Source organism: Rhamphochromis longiceps, linkage group LG9, assembly GCF_057381845.1.
Source record: "Rhamphochromis longiceps isolate RC_006_pf linkage group LG9, R_longiceps_female_GT1.1, whole genome shotgun sequence".
NCBI classification, from domain to species: Eukaryota; Metazoa; Chordata; class Actinopteri; order Cichliformes; family Cichlidae; genus Rhamphochromis; species Rhamphochromis longiceps.
Genome location: NC_140565.1, coordinates 29,691,662 through 29,712,901, shown reverse-complemented (window position 1 = coordinate 29,712,901; position 21,240 = coordinate 29,691,662). Strand labels below are relative to the sequence as shown.

The 21,240-nt window shown below is 43.1% G+C and overlaps 1 protein-coding gene across 5 annotated transcripts in view; it reads right to left on the bottom strand.

The window, feature by feature from the left end:
- Positions 1-15,827, bottom strand: part of LOC146662510 (cadherin-10-like) — a 78,977-nt gene extending 63,150 nt beyond the window's left edge. The window contains exons 1-2 of one of the 5 annotated variants that reach the window (XM_085419181.1): positions 15,683-15,759; positions 14,015-14,318 (exon numbers count right to left, since the gene is read on the bottom strand). The gene's annotated coding sequence lies outside the window, so the exon portion shown is untranslated. Of the gene's footprint in view, positions 1-5,161; positions 5,499-8,705; positions 8,855-14,014; positions 14,626-15,682 lie in introns of those variants that run through there. The other 4 variants (XM_085419182.1, XM_085419183.1, XM_085419179.1 and 1 more) reach the window with 4 other exon arrangements.
- Positions 15,828-21,240: the final 5,413 nt, after the last annotated feature.

Below are 21,240 nucleotides of genomic sequence, written 5' to 3'. Positions count from 1 at the left end.
GGAAATTGAACACTAAAAGGAGATTTCAGACAGATGGGGGATATTACCACAAAAGAAATTATATATTTAAAAAAATCTCCACAGATTGAGGAGGCCAAAATCATCATCATAAAACGCTGCAGAATAAACAGCTGAAAATCCCCAGTCAAATCGGAATGCAAAGCTGAACTGAAATTCCTCGCTGAACGCCTGCAAAACACCAGAGTCCTCTAGTCGAAATTAGGATTCAACCTGCAACATTGGAATAGCACCAAGATTTAGTTAAAGTTGCTCTAAGTCCCCTATCTGCTTCTAAATAGCACATTAAGTTTTCAGCAAAGATGTGTTACCAACAATTACCCCTACCGATATATTCTCAGGGAAAGGATGTTATTAGATGTTTATCCACAGACTAATAATATATCTGAGGAAATATTTAGAAAGAAATGGGATGCGTTGCGTGTGAATCCGACAAATTGTAGACTATGTGATTAACCAATTTCCGGATCATACGTGTCGGGGATGTGAGGCTGTGCTTTTGAATGGACGACAGTAATCGAAACAAATTAGCACATACTATCCCTGTCACACACACACACACACACATGCACACACAGATACGGGGAGACCACAACATTCATCCCAGTGCACCGCTCCAGAGCTCACTGCAAACACATTACCTTGCCTCGCTGCCCAAATGCATACCAAATAACCCATATAAATCATACAATCTGGGCCAAGTCAATGAGAGCTATTTTGCCTGTTTTTCTAGTTATTTCCACTGTGCCATCATTCAGCAGAGCCCGCATCACTCAGACCGAGGCTCTCACAACCAAAGCTGGAGTGGCCCAGTTTAAAAGCCACAGAGGGCTCCTGAAGTAACCATTCCTCCAGCACACTTGATTTTATATGTCTCTTCAGTCTAGACTAAATTGTGGGTTGCCAGCTCTCCACACACTGCTTGGTCTTTCAGCTCACTCCCTATTCCTTCTTCCTGTCGTCACAAAAACAGAGATGGGCACCTTTGAACTTACAACAGTGTTTATGGCAAGTGACAGAGCAGCAGAAGAGTATCCTCTCAGTTCCTTCCCCTAGTGTGACATGAAGTGATTCCCAAACTTTCGTTTATCCCACTGAGTCCTGTCAGATGAACCTTTTCATACTCCCCTCAGGTTCAAATCAGCTAATTTAAGTCCATTTTACTGGATTACTCGAAGCTAAGTATTTACGCTTAGTGATTAAATTCAGCTTATCCTTTAATCAGTTACACTTAGCAAGCTGTCATAACGTTGACTCATAAATACTGCCTGACCACCTCAGCCATTTGTCCACTGCTTACTTACATTTAGCAAACATGTTAGCAAACAGCTTCAACCACTTACCCATTATGTGTGTTTTACCAAACAATTTTATTCATCAATTACTTTTTTAACATTAACAATCTGAAGATGAATTTAAAGAAATTTCCACCTTGTGGGACAATTAAAGGATTATTCTATTCTGTTCTATTCTATTCTATTGTTAAGTACTTGTTTCAACTGCTTATGATTGACAGAAGTAGCTACTTTTATGTCGTTGAAAATCACCAAGAAACACTTTGTCTGCCAAACACTTATATATGATTGGAAAGCCATGTAGATGTTTGGTAAACAATCCATATAGTTCTATAGAAGATAACAGCAGTTATCGCCCCCTGGTGGCCATTAAAAATAATGTAGGTTTAAGGCAAATCTTTTTTTTTACTGTCGATGCTGTTTATGAACATTTTTGACTGCAAGCCATATCTCTAGTTACTTATTTCAAACTTTTTATTTACAGCTTTACTTATATTTTTTTAACAGTTACAAAGTTTTAATTTGTATCCACATTTTTAGTTTGATCATTTTTAGTTTGATCATTTAACATTTTATTCATATTTTTAATAAACTTTTAAAATATTTGCATTGATTCTTAGCTATTACACAAAAAATGTGTATTAATACTTTTAGAAAACTTTAGAAACATTTTCATGAAAGTTGAATGGGTGACAGTGACATTTTGGCTTATTTATTTATTTATTTATTTATTTGCTATTTTAATAGTAATTACTGTTCTTGGATTTTTTTATATTCTATAACTCTGCAGTTTCTCTCTGAGAAGCACTTTATTTATATAGCACTTTTTTTTAAACAAGGTCATAAAGCTTCCTCTTCTTTGTATTATTATTATTATCATCATTATTATTATTATCATTATTATCATCATTATAAGCATACCTCTGAAATAGTTTTATAAATAACCTTTTTATAAAGAGTTCAAAGCGCTTCCATACTACTGGCTGTTCAGATGTTATCTATACTTTTAGTGAGCTTCACTTATTGGCTGTTACCTAACTATACACCTGACTATTTTGTTTGTCTCTACTGCTTAGATCAAACAACTACTCTAGTTAAGCATTACTGTATTAAGGTGGCATGAGTGTGTGACAGATCTAGGTCCAAATAATTACTTTAAGCCCTGAAAAAATATGATTTCAGACTATGACATCATAAACAACAGAGACTCTCACATTTGAGCAAGCAGCTTCTGATTCCACATCCGAGAATTAATTGACTAAATGGGAGCTTAAAATCATTATCTCCCCTCGCCAGTTCTTCAGTTCTGTGCTAGGGGCTAATAAATGGAGGCCTGATTTTGCTAAATGTCCTCGTGAAAAGATTAATAATGTCTAGTACCCTGGTGGCAAACAGATGTGGTTGTCCTCTGCTCGATGGCAGAACAAATGGGCATGAGATGTCCTCGTGCATAAAGAGCAAAGAAATAATAGCTTAATGGCATTCATCCTGTGACACGTTAGCAGATGAGACAGCCTGAGTTGTTTGCTTTCCTATGTGTTCACCGGAGCACATGTTTTGTCACCAGCAGCCCTCTTCTGAAGGACTGACAATGGCAGAGGGGGGTTAGGGACGGGAGGAGGGAAGAGGCTCAATGGAGGGTCTGCCGGCTTCCTGCATTTCCCACTGTGGCCTTTGTGGTAATACACTGGTGGTTATGGGAGCCTCCGTCTCTATGCAAATCAGTGTTTGCTTCCCAAGTGTTTGCATGGCTCATGTGAAGTCAAGCGCAAGAGTCTGGCTTTTCTGTATATTTAGCCTTGCACAGTCTGGAGGCCAAAAAGCCAGAGAGCATGCATAGGTGTAGGGATAATATTCACAGTAAACCAGGCAATTAAAAGGCTGTTATATCTGTATCAATTACATTGTTTTTCTTCCGTTCTAATACTACCCTTCCAGGATATTAGATTAAGACGGAGCCATTGCTTTTAAATGATGGTACGTCTCATGAAGCAGATGCATTGATTGGGCTACACAAAGGTCAAACTCGGTGCACTGAATTGAAAATCAGTGGAGGAGTTGTGTTCCCACGTTTGTCTCAGCCTCCCTGTTGTGACAATTACACGAAAGGCAGCAACGTGGAAGCACATTTCCATTCAGCCGTATATTGACTGTAACAGCAGGTCAGCAGCAAGGCAGCTACAAACACAATCGTCACAAAACCCTAAATAATACATGGAGCTAAAACAAAGACATCACCAACTTAAAATATGACCCCAATAAAAGGCTGCACAGAGAAAATGTGTTTCCCCCTTTGACTAAGAGTAATGACCTTCCCACAGAAGCCCACCATAAAAATCACACAGAGACAGTTAGGAGCACCTGTTTTTATATTATTAACAGTTGAGGCTTTACACATGTTCACAAGCTAGAGACATGCATGGCTTTTGACTCTTCGTAAATTGGACAAAATTCCTCTCAAACCGCACCCGACTAAAACCAGCGAGGCAGCCGAGTGTCAAGAAAGCCATTTGTCACGGGCAAGACTCCTGCAAGGATATCAGCCTAGCCTTGGGATAGAAAAAAGCACCACAAATGAAAACAGTATAAATTGTATGAATACCACTCAAGAATAAGCCGCAGACTTTGTGAAGGCTTCTGAATTTAAATGGCGCATATAAATACATATTTTGGTAGCAATGCTCCTTAAGAAATGAAAGGAGGGTATTTGCTGCCTTCTCCTTTTTGAACAGATCCGGCTGGTAAATAAGGGTCTTTCAATCCGACCACGTCAAAAAAGATTCAGGCATCGTCTCAGATGCAGAACAGACGGCCATGATCTCCTCTGACCTTAACTGTTACTCATGTTTATTTACCTCTGCTCGTTACCCCTGAGGGACAGCGGCCTCATCACTAAAATGAGCGCTGAGATGGCTTGCTTTTTTTGTTTTTTCTTTTCAATTCCACTCCCGGGAATGGATGACTCTAATGAACAAAGAAGCCCGATTGATCCGAGTTAGCGTTTGATTCCCCGGCGCTGCCGAGGCCCACGCTTCAATATGCTGGCCTGCCAGCAGAGCACCCCTTGAACTTTGCTGTACACACATCTTTAATCACACTCACCTTTTCCATGGCTGGTGTGACTTCCAGCTTATTTGTAATTACCAAGCTCCTCGGGGGGGGGGGGGGGTTGGCTCAACAACAGGCCCGGCCATAGGTCAAAGAGAGACACTGTAGCTGGCCATATGGGCTCCGGGGCCTAGGGGCAGAGAGTGGGTGGACGGCCGGCATTGGCACCGGGAAGTTACCAGAATGGTCAGAGCAGGAGATTGAATTATTCAGAGACAGGAGACAGCCTTATCGAGCAGCGGCCACATTGCACTGACGTTTTCACCCCAGTTTCTATTTCCCATTTCACACCTGGACTATTGCCAGATAGGATATGTTCAGGCACCTCGTTTTACCCCAGATTCACAATCACCAGCCACCAGTCAAAAGAGGGTATAGTGCGTTATCTATCACCACCTTACCACCCGCAGCACCTCCTCCCTTCCCTCGTCTGTTGTCACCCAAGCAGCAACAGCATGGTGTTATTACAGATAAACAATCAATACTGCATTAACGTGTCCGCGGAGGCTAGCCGGCGTTAAACAGGCAGACGAGGAAAATAACTCAAGCCAATGTCTCGTGGACTTCAAGCATTGCTCACATATATACACGTACGGTGTATATAAAACTCAAGCTACTTTCTTTCATTATCCCCAGCCATCATTTCTTTGTGTTTGAGGTCAGTGGATACATTTCTTTTCCTTCCTCTCCTCACTGGTCACAGAATAAAACTCCACTGCATTAAAGAAGTAATACCCTACTTTATAGCAAAGGTGACCATGGATATTGGAGAGCAGGGACCCATACGATCGATTTGGAGCGAGGAATGGAAATTTTAACATGATTCCCAGCCAGGCATTTTAACTTGGGGAGTACTGGACCCTCTCTTTTGATGATTGCTTCCAATCCGACTTCCATTTCAAAATTCTGACGACGTCTTTATTTGGGGAAAGGGCAGCGAGCGAGGCGAGCCCTGGTGCCTCGCTGATGGCTGTGTGGTCCTCTTCCTCTTTGCAAAGCTTCTGTGCGGCACATTTGCATCTACATTCCCAGTGCAACTGAAAAAATGAAGGCTTTTCTTTTCTTGGTCCAGAACTTCTGTGAAAAAATGAAAACAAAGGCTTTCTTATGAGGAAGCCTTAATAGTCCCTCCCTCTCCCAGACTGGAATTAAATACTCTTCATTCCATCCTCATTCATTAAGCCCCCACGCCCACAACCTTAACACCATACGGGGCTATGAAATACTTCGCACACACAAAATAAAGGAGTTGGACTTGGCTGAATGAGTGCGGCGACTGTTTACTAATACTGCTGCTCACTCTGCTTTATTACAGAGTGCCAGGCTTTCCATTACTGCGAAGGGAGAGAGAGAAAAGGAGGAAGAAGCAGAGGAGGGAGCGGGCAGCATGGAATAAAGCGAGAGGGAAAGAGAGACTGCCAACGTCAGATTAAAAGAAGAAGAAGAAAAAGAAGAAAAAACCACGGCTCAGTTGATTTACACCTTCATTACTCTCCCCTAACTCTGCTTATTGCAAATCATGATGCTGCTTTATGAGCTGAATCCTCTATTACGACAAGGCCGGGAAGACAGTGCTTTAGTCCATAAAGCAACCGTACAGTAACCGCCACCCGGCAGCACCCGACCCACTCATCCTCCCGCCCCAGCTGCCAGGGGGAAGGGAAGCGAGGCAGAGCCCAAGTCGCTGCCGAAACTTGTTCTAGCGCGCAAATCCCGAGCTTGCTCGCTTGTCCCCTTCCTGGCCGCTTGCCCGTGGACAACACACCCCGATATCTCCGAGCCAGATGCCAAGGAAGTGTGACGCAAAGCTCTGTGGCTACGTCTGGAAGGAACTCACAGCGAGTGTTTAATGTTACGTGAGCGCTGCCATATTTAAGTCAACAAACATGTAGGCCATTGGAGGCGTGTGTTTACTGCTTCCCTGCCACCAAGTGAGGAGGTGCTACTGATGCGTTTACTCGAAGAGCCTTTGGGGGATATGTGTGTATTTAGATAGAGAGCAGTATGGCTTTTTAAAAAAAAACTTTTATTTATTGAACCAAGGGGAGGTCTTCAGAGCACACTTGCTCTTTTACTTGCTGTGATTGAATTTGTGAGTGTGTGTGTGTCAAGAAAGAGACGGCGAAGGAAGCCGGGTGCAGGACCTAAATAATCAGCAGATAGGCTGAGGCATGTAGGTGAGCGCGGGTGTCAGTGTGCTGATGTAAACAGGGCGCCTGTGCAGGAGGCACCCTGGATGGAGGTTTGTTCTGTGTATGTAACACGCTGCTCTGGCTTGGCCTGTCTGACTCCCATCTGGAACAGAGTTGACAGAAAAGTTGACAGATGCTTCACTGACGTCCATTATTTATGAGACTGAGGAGATCCACACTGCATTTCACAAGTGTCTGCTTCTGCTACTGTAGGTCGAGTTCTGACATTGTACTCCGTGTGTGTGCGTATGTGTGTGTGCGCGCACCTGCTGCCTCATGTTTGTGTGCAAAGGCTGATGAACCGGTAGCTCAAGGTATCATATCCACTTTTTTGCACATTAGCTCAAGCACACCAATGTGTGCTTGGGTACTCTTGTTTGCACATTCACTCTAGTGAACGCCAGACCTAAGTAACCACTCCACCTGCCTATGTGAGTCTAACCCTTGACCTCTGGAGTGTCACTATATCCCTGGTAGGCAGGCTCAAGCACGGAGGACCGTACACCAGCAGGCTCCGGCTCTCTTAAAACCCACTTAAAGGCTTACAGCTGGGAGGCCTGACCATCGGATTGAATTAAGGCTATGATTAATTGAATCTAGTGGTGAGTAACTTGAATGACTGATGTCTCGTAGGACCAAAGGTCCAGACACAATGCTTCAGAGTAAAGCTATATTCATTCAGTCAGTGACATCACAGCCAGCTTCAGCGTGCCTGAGGCATGGATGGTTGCCTCTAATATTATTGCTCGAAGTGCCGCTTTAAGCCCAATACCACCGGCGGTTCTGCTGCTCCTGCTCCTAACAGCGCCAATGTTAATGAGAGGCACAATATAATTAATACAAATGGAATGTTTAATGCAATTTTTCCATTTCAAAGAAATTCCCCCGGCATCTTTCCCAACAATGAATTCAACTCTGTTGCATTGTCCTCAGGCAAACAATAACCCACGTTTGGCATTGCCTCCATTAGATCAAACTCAATTATTGCAGAGCGCTTAAAGCTCTTCCAGCACAAGGCTGGACTCTAAGGCTGCCTGCTCCAGCAACGTGAAAGTCCTCCGGCAGGTCCTGGCCCATTTGTCTTTGACGGACAGCGGCGTCAAACAGTAATTGGGCGCCTGTGACACATCTGTTTGTCAGTTATTCATGTCAGAGCACAGTGTTCAGCTGCTTGGGGTCTTAAACAATGACCTTTTCTCAAAGGGGACAGGTTTCCCCCTTATGTCTGAGGGACGCTCAGGGTATTATTTAGCTTGAAACAGCAGCGTTCTGTTATTGGTGTGTCCCATGTTGCAGCAGAAAGCTCCTATTGTGTCCTTCCCCGAGGAATATACAGTCCCACGGCGGCGCACACACTTTGATTCGACAGGTAGCTTGTGCGGAGGTCTTTCTATTTCTCTCGCTCACAATGAACCATCCTAATGTTTTGAGAGGTAGGAGAACAATGGCAGAAACCTCTCTTTTTCACTCCTGAGACTGAAAGTAAATAGGACCTTTGCTGATGTGTTTGCCTGTTCATTTACAGCACCTCAGAATACAGCCTGCACATTGTAGCTCTCTGGGAAGAAAAAGAAGAAGAAAAAAAACAAACCTCACAAAGGCATTCTACAGGACAATAGCACAGCGAAGGAAACAGGCGCACAATAGAGTCCAGATATCATTCACAACATAGACAGGAGACCATTATCCACAGAAGGAGGGGCCCATGTGAAGGTGACAGGTTTGGGAGACAGAGGAATTGTGCGCTCAGTGCTGCCACCAAGACAACAGCATCCCTGAAGCCTAACCTATAAGGACAGGTTTTACTGCGCCAATGCCCGCTGGGTTGAGGTGTTACACGTCATCTGCAATAACCTGGATCATTACTCCTGGAGGCTGTTAAAGGGGAAAATCACATCATTCTGCTTTCGCCGCTGCCAAGAAAAATTGACACGCTAAAAGTCATACAAAGACACACCTCAATATGCACACGCACGCACGAAGGCCCACAAACAACCTCAGCATCGCCCTCTCTCGCAAACAGACACATACACGTAATTACGCAGCCGCGATCTATCACGTACTGTCAGTGGTGTCTGGGGGGTTAACATACCAAGGCATCCCAACAGCGTCCCACCAGCCAGCGTTGCCTGAAGCTGACAGCTCTCGCTGCTGCTGCCTTGCAGGGGTAAAGTAAGCATCATTATTGCCTTCTCTCACCATACCTCTCTGCACTTCCCTATTTTACAACTCTCCCTTATTTCATCCACCACTCAACCCTTTCCCTTCACTGCCTTCTCTGTCTTCATTGTACTCCAGTCAGGCGCTAATGCTCCTTGTCCTGTGGCTGGACTCTCTGATCTCCTATTACCCTCTCGTCATCCAACAGTCAATATTACCAACTCCCACCCCCCCAAACCCACCCACCTCCTGACCAATCCTCCCCTCTTCCTCCCTTTGCTTTCACAAAAGTCTCAAAAGTCAGACAGACAATTTTGCCCCTCTCCACCCACCCCTTCCACCCCTCCAAGCTCGTCTTCCATACACTTATTAACTAGCTGTCATGTTCAGCAGCCTTCCCCCAGACAGTGTTTAGCGTTCCTCAGTCCTCTTACTGCAGTCAGAGTTAAGCCTCTGGGCTTTGCACAGACAGCAATCCAACTAGAAGGGAAAGGCAGGACCTGCGGACACGATCTGTCTACTGCACTCACTCGCACTCTCGCTCCTGAGCCAGGTACCTCAAAGGCAGCGCTGAAACACACACATCATACAAGACGTTACCTACATGATGGGTTTTCTTAAATTAAACACAGGCGAAGGAGCTAGATTACAGAATCTAAGAATTCATCCAGGGATGGAACAATTACTTGTGATTAACCAAGTTTTCTTAAATGACGCAAGATCCTCTCAAGACAAAATAGCACTCATTTTGGGGTTTAAATTTGTGGGTGAATTTTCACCTCTCTAGGAAGCTACAGTTTCACCTCTGTCACTTAATCTGTATGTCAGCGTGGTGTCTGAAACACCCACGAACAAATTTCCATGAAATTTGCCAGAGAGATCAGCCTCAAGCCTGAGAAGGGTTGATTAGATTTTGATAGTGATCTGGATCTGTGATTTCCACTATTAGATGATTATTGTTTTCCACCCCCACCCACCCACATACTGGATATAGAGATTTAATTCAAAATCCAATCCGCAGTCTAACGGTATGCTCGCTGGGTCAAAAAATCGATTTCACCTCGAATTTAAGAACCAAGGAATGTTCAGTGTCCTTGAAGGTGGGCTCCATCCAGTTTCTGCTCATATTTTCGATGACATCCAGGAAAGAATTCAACTCCTGGGCTCGACTCATTGTGTGGTACCTACAATAGTGGATTTGTCATCTGCCCCATCGTTCTCCACCCTCCCCATCCCAGGGCAAATGGTGTAAGAAATGAGACGTGGCTGGTGGATAGACTTTCATGCCCCTGCTTTACCAGTGTCATTTCCGCAACTCTGAAATTGTGCCATGGTCTACGGGGCTTTGTTGTAAATCACTATCTCCCACTGTCAGACTGCAGTCTGCTGCACACTGTGGATGCCGGGCTTTCTGCTGCCTCCTGGGTGACTAATATATCTTGTTAAATTGTGCTGAGAAGCGTGCGGAGAACTGTACACCTTCGCTCTTTGTACTGTGTTTGTTTGCTAGCATTTGTGCTTGTGTGTGTGTGTGTGTGTGCGCGCCTCTTTCCATATGTGTGTGAGCCTGCGCCTGTGCATCTGTGTCTACATTTCGTGGCTGAACAGGAAGGTGAGGATGTTACTTTTGCAAATACGTTCGCTAAACTCCACAAGTCTGTCAGGCTTTGTTGGTAATTCAGTTAGACTGCCATTCGGTTAGCTCAACCACCACATAGTGTCGGAGCTGTGAAGCTATCTCTCAGCCACTTCATAATTAGAAAAGCTGTGGAGCCAAGCCACAGTTTGAGGGGGAAGAGGGACCAAAAAAAATGAAAAAACTGTTGGCAGACTGCGTTATTCAACATTGGCAGTGATTTACTGTGTCTCCCACCCCAAAGACACGAATCTAAGTGATTTCATAGTCACATCCGTCCTACTGTGCCATACTGTAAAAAGCTGCACTCGTCTTTTATCACAAGTTCATGCGCTCTTTACTATCAGCTTCATCCAGCAATGTGCATTACATCACACACACACACACACACACACACACACACACACACACACACACACACACACACACACACACACACACACACACACACATACCACATCTCTGTCCAACCACTTTGAAAACAGATTTAGGAGTATATTTCTGTGTAATTGGTGTTCTCCTACACGAAGCAGGAAGTGATAATTAGTCATTGTTAAGTGAGGTATAAATTGTCAGATCTGTGTGGATTTATCTTCTCAGCACACAGAGTGGAGAATAGGCCTTTTTCGGAGGGATTTATACAGACTCTATAGGGATGTTCAACCCTCCTGGCCATCGTCCAGCTCGCAAATCCCTTCAGCTGAAACCTGTCGAGAAGCAGCCTTCGCGTGGCTTAACTGTATCCCATCTAATTCTTGTGTCTTTTTTAGTCATAGCAAATTCACTCTGAGACTCAGGTTGACCTTCAGAGGCAAGGTGAGGGCGGACCCTGACAATACGAATCTAATAACCAGAAGTAGACGTCACAAATTCCTGCCTTCTCTGTGAGTCTGTGGGTGAGAAACACGCGTCTCGCCTTATTTTGGTTTCCATGCAATTACGGATCTGACGGCTCCATAAATAGGCGTCTCTGAAGGGAATCTGTCTCATTAGTAAAGGAGCAAGTTAAGAAGTCACCATTGTGGCAGCAGAAAATTTGCTCTAATGGTCACAAGAAGCCTGGAGAAATAAAAGACAGCGTCACGTATTTAGTGGAAGGGGGGGAAACTTCAGATTTGAAAGGAAGAGAAAAAGAGAAGAAAAACAGAGAGACCTAGTTGGCTGGCACTGAAAGAAGCAACTCCAGATAAATATTTGGCACAAGAAAATCTTAGGAGGAATCCCGGAGCACTCGCAGAACAAACAACGTCATGATTTATTATCACATCATACAGACCGTGACTAATGCACTCAAACAATCAAGGTGCATCTACTGAACTACAATGCCCAGGGGTGCTCTCTGCCTCTGACTTCAAACATTCGTAAGCGAGGCACACACACACAGACGGACACACACACACACACATTAGAGCCACTCGCCGTGCACGCAGGCTCAACAAATGCCCACAAGTATCCAAACACGCTCACAGGAGAGGAAAAGAGGGCCGCAGAGATCACCATAGGGGATCGAAGGGTGCTTCAGCACAGACCGCTGGGATGTGATTTTATTAGCTCCAGATGCCACTGCAGAGAGGGCTAGAACCGTTCAATATTACGAGCAGGACACATCAAAATGATGCTGCCCATCTGGAGCACAAATAATGTAATCAGCTCGGGTCACCGGTCATCGTCGTCTGGCCATCGGGTAAACCCACCATCCGGTGACGTCAGCGCTCACAGGGACAGACAGGAGCCGGCCGGCAGAGTGAGACTGGAGCTTTTTGGAATAGCCCCTGAGCTGCTGCACATGCCCCACAGAGGAGAGATATATGTGGGAGAAGAGGGAGATGAAATGTGAGGGGCTGTCTATTGTAATCTGAGCTCTGCTTTAGAAAATGCTGATGGCTGGAATATGTCTATCCCCCCTCCGCCTGTCAAACCAGTTCAGCAATATCGCTTAAAAATGTCTTCATGCGAAGCTCCAGCGCAGCCGGCGCGATAAACACATACATGATGTACTGTATGATCTCCACACACATGCACACATACAGACTGTTTGCAGAGCCTTTAAATATTCAGTACCTGCCATGTTTTCTGTTTGACTTTGATGAGCCACAGATTCGACTCTGTCCCTTTCATCTCAAAACTTCAAACCAGCAAATGAAAAACCTGGACCACAGAAGCTATTCTGGCTAAGACAATCTCCTTTCACCACGCTGCTTTGTGCTATATAGAAACAGGTGGGAAGTTGTTCCTGTAAAAAGGCAAGCAGCGAAGTTAACCCGCTATTTTCAGATGTAAAGCTTTTTTCTTTCTTTTTCTCCCTTATCTTCGGATAAGAGGAGCTCTTGTTTGTAATTTTAAAAGCATGTGTGAAGAGGCGTGCTTATTGCAGAATATTCCCCGGGTAGTTTGACAACTCCCCCAAACAACTTCTTGGCTGCCTTCAGGCATATTACCTCAGGCTTACTTTAAGCCAGAGCAATAACTAACATGGAGCAATCTGCAGACAAACAGGAAAGGATGGCGAAACTTTTCCAAGCACAGAATTCAATTTTCAGGATTGTGCAGGGGCTACTGGATTCACCACACCTCTACCCCATCACCATGTCGATACCTGCAAGTTTGGAGTAAAACAGCCAAGTTAATCCCTTTATAGCCTGCCTGCATTATTCAGCGAATCCATTAAATATTTAAAGCCACATCACTGATATCATCTTGTTGTCAATAACGCTGGAGGACATGTTGTTTTTAGAAAACTTGAGTCAACTCCAGGAGTGCCCTCCCCCAGAAAGAGGAAAAGAAAGCAAGGCCTTTGAGCTGATCTCTAACAGCAGAGCAAAAAAAAAGAAGAGGCAGCAGAGCATCACAGTGCGACTGCAGATAGACAGTCATCCGCCTTTATCAGAGCATGCTGTCCCACCTGCATCGATTCGCATCCCGTGGATTTGCCACTGGCTTCAGCGCGATCATCGGTGGAGAGGGGCGGAAAAAAAGGGAATCTTCACAGATAGATTCACGCAGCGTCGGGGTGGGGGGTTGGGTTGGGGTGAAGTTTCATACGCGACAGAATAAAAGGCAAAGGTGCGTTGAGAGCCCAGGCCTGCATGATCGCATCACAGGGCAAAAAAGAAGGGAAAATGCGTCGCAGAGGACCTCTGTACCGGGAGGAGCACGCTTCCTTTCTACATCCACAAAAATGAATGAGAATTGCGCACAGAGCCCTTTCACGAAACAGAAAAGTTAAAGAACCCACTGGCCACAGATTGACCCCCGATATAAGTTGAATGAGCAGGCTCTGGACGTGCATACAAATAACTTCGATTCAAACTCATTTCCAATTCAAAGCCCGAAGTTACCCCACTAATTAGTCTCCTCCAAATATGGATTTTCTTTCTCTCTTTCTTTTTTTTGCCCCACTTGCGATTTCATTACAATCCATACAAGAGGAAACCGTCTTATAAAGGCGACACGACTAATTCGCTTTGGTCATATTCCAATATAAATTAACCCCGACTCGGACAATACAGCGCGCCGCAAAGACAAGAAGTAACTGTTCGAGCGGCGAATCGGGCACAAATGAGACAATTTCCCACCGGCGGAGAGAAGTTGCAAGCAAAGCTCACCTGATAATGAAGTTTATTCTAGGGAGGAAATGTTCCCGGGGTGTTGAAGGCGCACGTCGGAGCCAAGTGTGTATCCGTTCGCTGCAGCTTTTTTGTTGCCCGTTGTTCCACCTCAACTGCGCGTCTCAGTCGCGCTGCATCACTTCTCGCTGTGGATGTCAGGGAGGCTGAGAGGCTGAGGGGACTCAACCCTCCCATTGGCTGCCATTCACAAGTCCCCAGCAGAAAGGGAGAAGGGGAGGAAAGAAAGAAAGAACGAACGAAAGAAAGAAAGAAAAAAACAGTGCCACACTCCGACAAAAAACTAAACAAAAGGAAGATGGCAGAAAGGGGGAGATTAGGAGCTCCGGTGGGGCGAGCGCGTTCAAGTTTATTAATAAGCTTGATGTTTTATTTGTGCATCTGCATAATCCCCGTGATTAACAGCTGCAAAGTCATAGGTTGACTGCGGGTTGGGAGTCAATCAATAAATCTTTATATTTGCGAAAGCATCCAGTTAGGCTCGCTGCTTCCTTTAAAACCGTGTAAACCACAGATCACGGCTTATTACAATAGCTAATTAAATGTGAGTAACTGTGTGAACTCAAGTGTCATGCCAGGGCAAATTAGCATGTGTCTTAATATGTCCCTATTAAGCCTACAGCTACTATGCTTATGATAAATTCAATAATATGCATGTATTTTCTTTTGTGCGTCCAACAGAGCTGCAAATGTAAATGTACTTAAAGTATGGCTATGAATCAACTCTATGAACTGAATAATGCTGCTGCAACAATCACCATACACTTACTATTAAGGCACTTCTGTTAATAGCAGCCTGACTTTACTGCTTCTATTACATCCTGCTGTTTCTACCACTAATACCTCACGATTAAATGCTACCGCAGGACTGTCCGTATTATTATTATTATTATTAGTCGAGGCTTCTAATATTAAAACCTCAATCTAATACAGCATCCCTGCTATGAACCCTACCTTTATAAAGGTTATTATTTTCATTTTTTGACACTTCAACTCAGTGGTCATTTCAGAGTCTGTAATCCAGTTTAAAACACTATGACCTCCCCAAATATCAGCTATAGCGATATTTGGGAGGGGGAAACATATATCAGCCTGTAACTAAACTTTCTCAGAGTAACTGTTTCGCTGGTGGGCACAAACATTGCGAGAGCCTCTCCTACCTTGAAAAGAAAACTTAATCTGTGTGGTCCGCTGATCTGCTGCTAATCATGTCAGACTTATATTTGGGGAGGTTTATGTGTTCAACCGGCCAAGACACGATTTTAGCATTTCTAAATATATCTCAATTAAGAGCACAATCAAGTGGGAAGTGCTCAAGCATAAGAGCACTACTGCAAATAGAAAAATGGGCTAAACTGAGCTTTTGCAGCTCAATAGATGCTTTAAAAAATAAATTTCGCTTGACAAAACAACTTTGCAGGATGTACAGTTTTCCATTAAGGCGTTTTTTGTAAGGCCACTTCACTACAAAAAATAAATTACAGAAATAAATAAATACATTTATTAAATCACATGTATATTTCCCCCTGGTCTGCGGTGCTATTTATTGATTTAGACTGTTTTGGCGTGAGTTGCCCAATTTTGAAGATTTCCGCTGCTAGGGATGTCGGCCTTCTCTTGAATATAATGGAAGTAAATGGCACTCACCTTGTGGCGCTCAAATCGTCACAAAAATACATTTTAAAAAATCATGACCCTTTTACTCCAAAATATCCACAAACCTTTCAGTAAGCGGTTTCATTTAGGAAGTATTTTCTTTCTACCAACACCCTTCAATCTTATCACTCCGCAGCAGGGAGCATACCTCTGCTCGTGATGAGTGGCTCGTGCTCAGGAGAGCGTGACAGGATGTAAATATTAATGGCGCCCCGCTTGGCTAAGCTGAAACATTGGCTAGCTTCACTTCTTTTGGTTGTCTAGCGTAAGATACAACAGAGATAAAATGAGATATTTTTATACTAAAACAAAAAAAAGTGGCTGTAATGGTGGCGATGGTTGTGGTGGGTATCCTGTATGACAGCAGCCAAAATATTAAGCACGGCCTATAACAAAATAGCAAAAAAGAAGAGCCATAAAAAAAGCACAATAGGTTCAACAGGTTTAAAAAGACACACAAAGAAGGGGCACAATTAATATACTTAAAACGAGCTCGATAAATACAAATCTGAATAAAATATTAGAACATGTGTAGAGCTGAATATAACACAATGAGCAGCTCAGTAAGGAAAAACACACAAACACAAACAAATCTGGGAATCACATATGAAAAATCTAAATGGGTAACCAAATCTACAAACCAGATTAACTGACCCTTGTTTTTTGGTGACTATAGTACACTTATTTGTCCTATTGTGACTATTATAGTACATAAGGACACTTGTTATAACATATGTGGCATATAAAGTCAGTCAAATCGAACCCCATCAGAATCTATTGCTTATTTTGTACAATAACTTTAGTCTACTTGAAAAATCCATGCAAAATGTAACTTTCACGCTTTTAAAATGTCCAAGTTACAGACCCTCAAAGTGAATCAAAGAATTGGGTGCTTTTATTTATCCACTGTTTTTGAGCTCTCATAACTTCTTAAATACAGGAGACAAGCATGGAAATTTTTCAGGGTTGAAAAACACAAGCGATCTCTTACAAAATGCAACCAAATCCTTTTTATAACCACCCCAAGAGTCACAGTCATGGACTATATCAAAGCTTCAGTGGAAAGATTGCACAAGTTTAGTGTCTAGAACATAAAGTAGTAGAAATAAGCTTCTAGTATTTCATTGGAGAAAAATTCAAAAAAATGCAGAAAAATTCAGTGAAGTTTTATGGGTGTAAAGTAGGTCCTTGTTCTAGCCAGTGAATGGTTTCCTTGTGTAATACCTGATTCATCTTCTAGCTTTGTAAAAACACTTCTAGACAATATTTTTTTTAACTCTCTCTAAATGTTAAATTTAGGATTTTAAGTCAGCTGATTCTGATTTAGTTTTAATATAGAATGTGTAAAAGATGAATGTAGCTATACCATGATGTCACCCACAGGAAGTCCCATTATGAAGCCGCTGTGTAGTATTCTCACCATCTTAGTGTTGAGCAAGGGGTACATCTGGCTAAAAAAACAACACACACGGTCATTTTGTCTGGCCCTTAGAGTCAATAAAACAACAAAATAATTGTCTTGTACAGTATGAAACCCAAAAACCCACCAGGAAGGTGTTTACAGAATTAAAAGCAAAGAGCTGTTTTCCCATAGACTTCAATGGGACTGGAAGCCTTATTGTAGCCACAGATATCGCCCCCTGCAGGCTCAAATTTTCAGGCTCAGAAGCATTCATCTGTTTTACAGTCTACTGATGTTTCTCATGTGACGCCATAGACACACTGCTCGAGAGTTCACTATCATATTGGACATGTTACAATCACTGGTGGCTATGAAAAAACTGCATTCCCTGCTGGCTGGCAGTGGTTCCAGGAGGTTTCTGGCTCTCACTGGATGGAATCAGTTGCAAAGAAGCTGCTGCTGCTGATTGCTTTGGTTGCTAGTGGACTGTCAAGGTTGGCTGCAGTTTTTTTATGTTTCTCAGCAAAACATGTGCTAACTACTTACCTGCTAGTGACGAAAGCAATCACGAGAAGGTTTATATAATATTAGTTGATTGGGAAATACATGCTTCCACTCTCTAGGCCTGTCTGACCTTCTATACGCAATCCTACATTAACAGCATGACTGTCAGGCCTTGAAAATGGTGAAGTCACGCAGTTAGTGGTCACATGTCTGCAATACCTCAATAGGAACAAACCAAATGGCAATGCAAAGGCTGATGTTGTAAAGAATATGTTATTATATTCCAAAGGCTTTGAGGTACATGTAAAATGCTGGTATGTGCACTGAATGCAATAAAAAAAAACATAAAATATATTAAATCACAATCTAATTATGCTGTAACTATGTGCAACTCTTCAGCTGCTATTTACATTCAACATAAATGCAGTTTAATTCAAGTGTAGACTTTCCAGTGAAATAATGTCACGGCTGGCGGAGGGAGCCGTGTGGTGTGGAGGAAAAGGAGGACCCAAGATGCAGCAAACTGATGATACGAGTGATGTTTTATTTACAAAGGTGGTGGTGACAAAAACAGGCAACGAGGTATGAGTACTTTACAAACGGAAACCTAAACTGGGAGAAACTAAGTGACAAACCTGAGACCATACAAAAGGGGTGCGGGGCAGAGAGACGCAGAGACAGGAACACCATAGAACGCAGAGGTAGACGGATGAATGCAGACGAGCCGACAACAGGCAGGAGAACACACAGGGCTTAAATACACACCAGTAATCAGGGGATGAGGGACAGGAGGGCAACACAGCTGGGAGAAATCAGAACTGACGGGACAGGGGAAATGTAAACTGAACACACTCACATCAGACAGAGACCTTCACAATAAAACAGGAAACTCAGACACGGGGAACCAAACAAGACACAGATCTAAACAGACAGCTTCACAAACAGATGGGGTGACACCATAGACAGACAGATCCAGACGCAGACTCAGAGGCAGACCGAATATAACACAGAACTAAAACAATCATCATCATGAAAATGATAACAAACTAAAAGCGCTGGGTCACCGACCCAGGACCATGACAAATACAGTGATGAATTTGAATATTTGTGGAAGATTTCACTGTCATAAAGGTGCAACAAAGGCAGACACTCCAACTATAATCAGTCCCATAATTAAGCGACGAAGTCATGAAAGCAGTGCTGTGATGATGAGATATACAAGTAAACAAAGTATGATTTTTTGACATAACAGGATAATTAAGTTATGAGGTAACAGGAGTACAGGAAAAATTAGTAGATATATTCAAGACGTTTATAAGACTTCACAAACGAGGCTTCAAGGGGTGAAAATACATCAAGAAGAGAGCCCAGAGATGCACAGCCTGTTCTTTTATTTATCATTTGTGTCTCATAATTTTCACAACACTTAATGAAGCTTTAGCAAGACAAGCGCCACAAAGCATATGTCATTTATAATAAAAATGTGGGAGATGGGAGAAAAGTCTGCAGGCGTTTATGGTTTTATGGTTTCAAATTTCTCCCTCTTTCTCTCTCTTCTATGTTCCAAGCCTAAGACCCCACGCTGTGCACACGTTACCACCCATGCAGTGTTTGTGTCACGATGACCACTGGCTGCTGCTAGATTCATGAGTTTAATCCCTGGAAGTGCTCCAAGCATCCACTTTGCTGCTGTCCTGTCCTCTCAACCAAACATCAAACTCTTGCCTATAGCGCAAAATGCAGTGAGCCAAAGGGATGTCTGCATTTGGCATCATGTTCTATCAGGAGATCAGCCTGAGATGAATAACCGCTGCCCTTGACTGCACCATTGCCTCTGTATTTTGTGCAGATTATTTAACAGCCGGCCTCCATAAACACATCACAACAGTAAGAAGCTGTCTGCAAACACCAATTCTGACAAATCTTTACTTGTTATATTAATGTGGAAATGCACTTTTTTGCTTTGATCTTTGTGATCTTTGTATTTAATATAAATGAGCAAATAAGAAACATACTGCTGTGAAAATGTGTGCAACAGCTGCCTTGTAAAGGACAGAATAGATTAGAAGAGAAAGCCTAGATATTCATCCTTGTGTGTTATTTTACAGGAAAATGACATTTATAGGGCATGGAGTTAGACAAGGCATGTGGAGGACAGCCTCGGTAGAAATTTGTGCTCCTATTATACCTGACAGCAGAGATACTTTAGGATTGGTCAGGAAAAGAAAAAAAAAAAAGAATTGCCAGGACTCTTTGCTTCTGTGTTTATAGACACCCATACTTCATTAATCTGTGTCTGGCTTTGCCAGGGTCTATCTGAAAGTGACAGAAAAAAACGAGGACACAGTGAGCTATGGTTATACCGCCAATCTACAAGCAGTGAACCAATCCATCCTCAGTCCTCCAGGCCGTCACGCCAGCACAGGCTCCCCCTCCTCCTTTCAGCATGAGTTCTTATCTTGTTTTTGTAAACTCATTACAGTTGGCGATTTGGCTGGCTGTGGTTGTTTGGTTGTTGGTTAGATTTAAGCCTTCTGTGTATTCATTTACACATCTGAGCTCTTGAAGGGTTAGCAATGGATTCAGATCTGTAAAAATAAAGAGGCAACCCAGATAATTAAAAGAATGAAATCAACAGTGTGTCCACAGGCTCCTAACAAAGACACAAATCATTAAAAAAGGAGTCGCAAGTAGAAGTCTGTAGTTTGATTTTGAAAAAAAGTAAACAACTGGGAATTGTAGTAAAGAAGTGTAGTTGTAGTTTTTTATTAAAATAGTAGGATAAACGTATTCGTTATGGACAGATCAGAAATATTAGGTGGACATTTATTGCCAAAGGAGGACATACAGTATGTGGAACTGTCTTAAAATATATCATTTGGATTGTTATGAGTACAAATCATTTGCCACATTATACTGTATTAATAGTAGTGAACTGAACAGGCCCTGCTGCAGTCCGCTGGCTGTCCAGGAGTCCCAGTTGAGTGGAGTGCAGCTGCATGTTGGAACACTGCATGCCAGTGTAGTCCCACTGCAGGTCCAGCTCGGACAGCTGAGGCACTGAAGCCCAAAGCTGCGCCGGCAGATTGGCGCTCTCCATGCGGTCTCCAATAGCTGCGTCTGTTCTTGCTTTGGTTTAACAGTCCCTCTGGGCTTTTGAAACAAACCTTACACATGCTATTGCACATCTAGCTAGCTATTGCTAAATAGAAAAACAGAAATATAAATCTGAATAAAGATTATAATAATCAAATTTCATGTTATCTGTGGTATCTGTGACTTTGCTACTGCTTCATTACACTCAGGTAGGCATGACTGAGGACTGAAGATCAAACCTGGGATCAGTCATTGGACCAATATGGCTTCAATATTGTATCTAACTGTCAATTGGTTGGGGAGGAGGGAGTGGAGAGAGTGGGGGTAATTTAAGCATCTTAGCAGATTAAAATCTAAAAAAATTCAGTGCTTTTCTGATTTGGTGATGGGCTCTACAGGACTTTCACAGGGGACTGTGCTGTCTCCATTTCTGTTCACCTGTTCTGCAGCAAAATGGAGATTTCCCATTGCTTCTCTGTAGCAAACATAGTGTACTTTGCTATGGTCTGCTGAGGGAGTGACATCAGAGCCGGTGACACAGACAGAC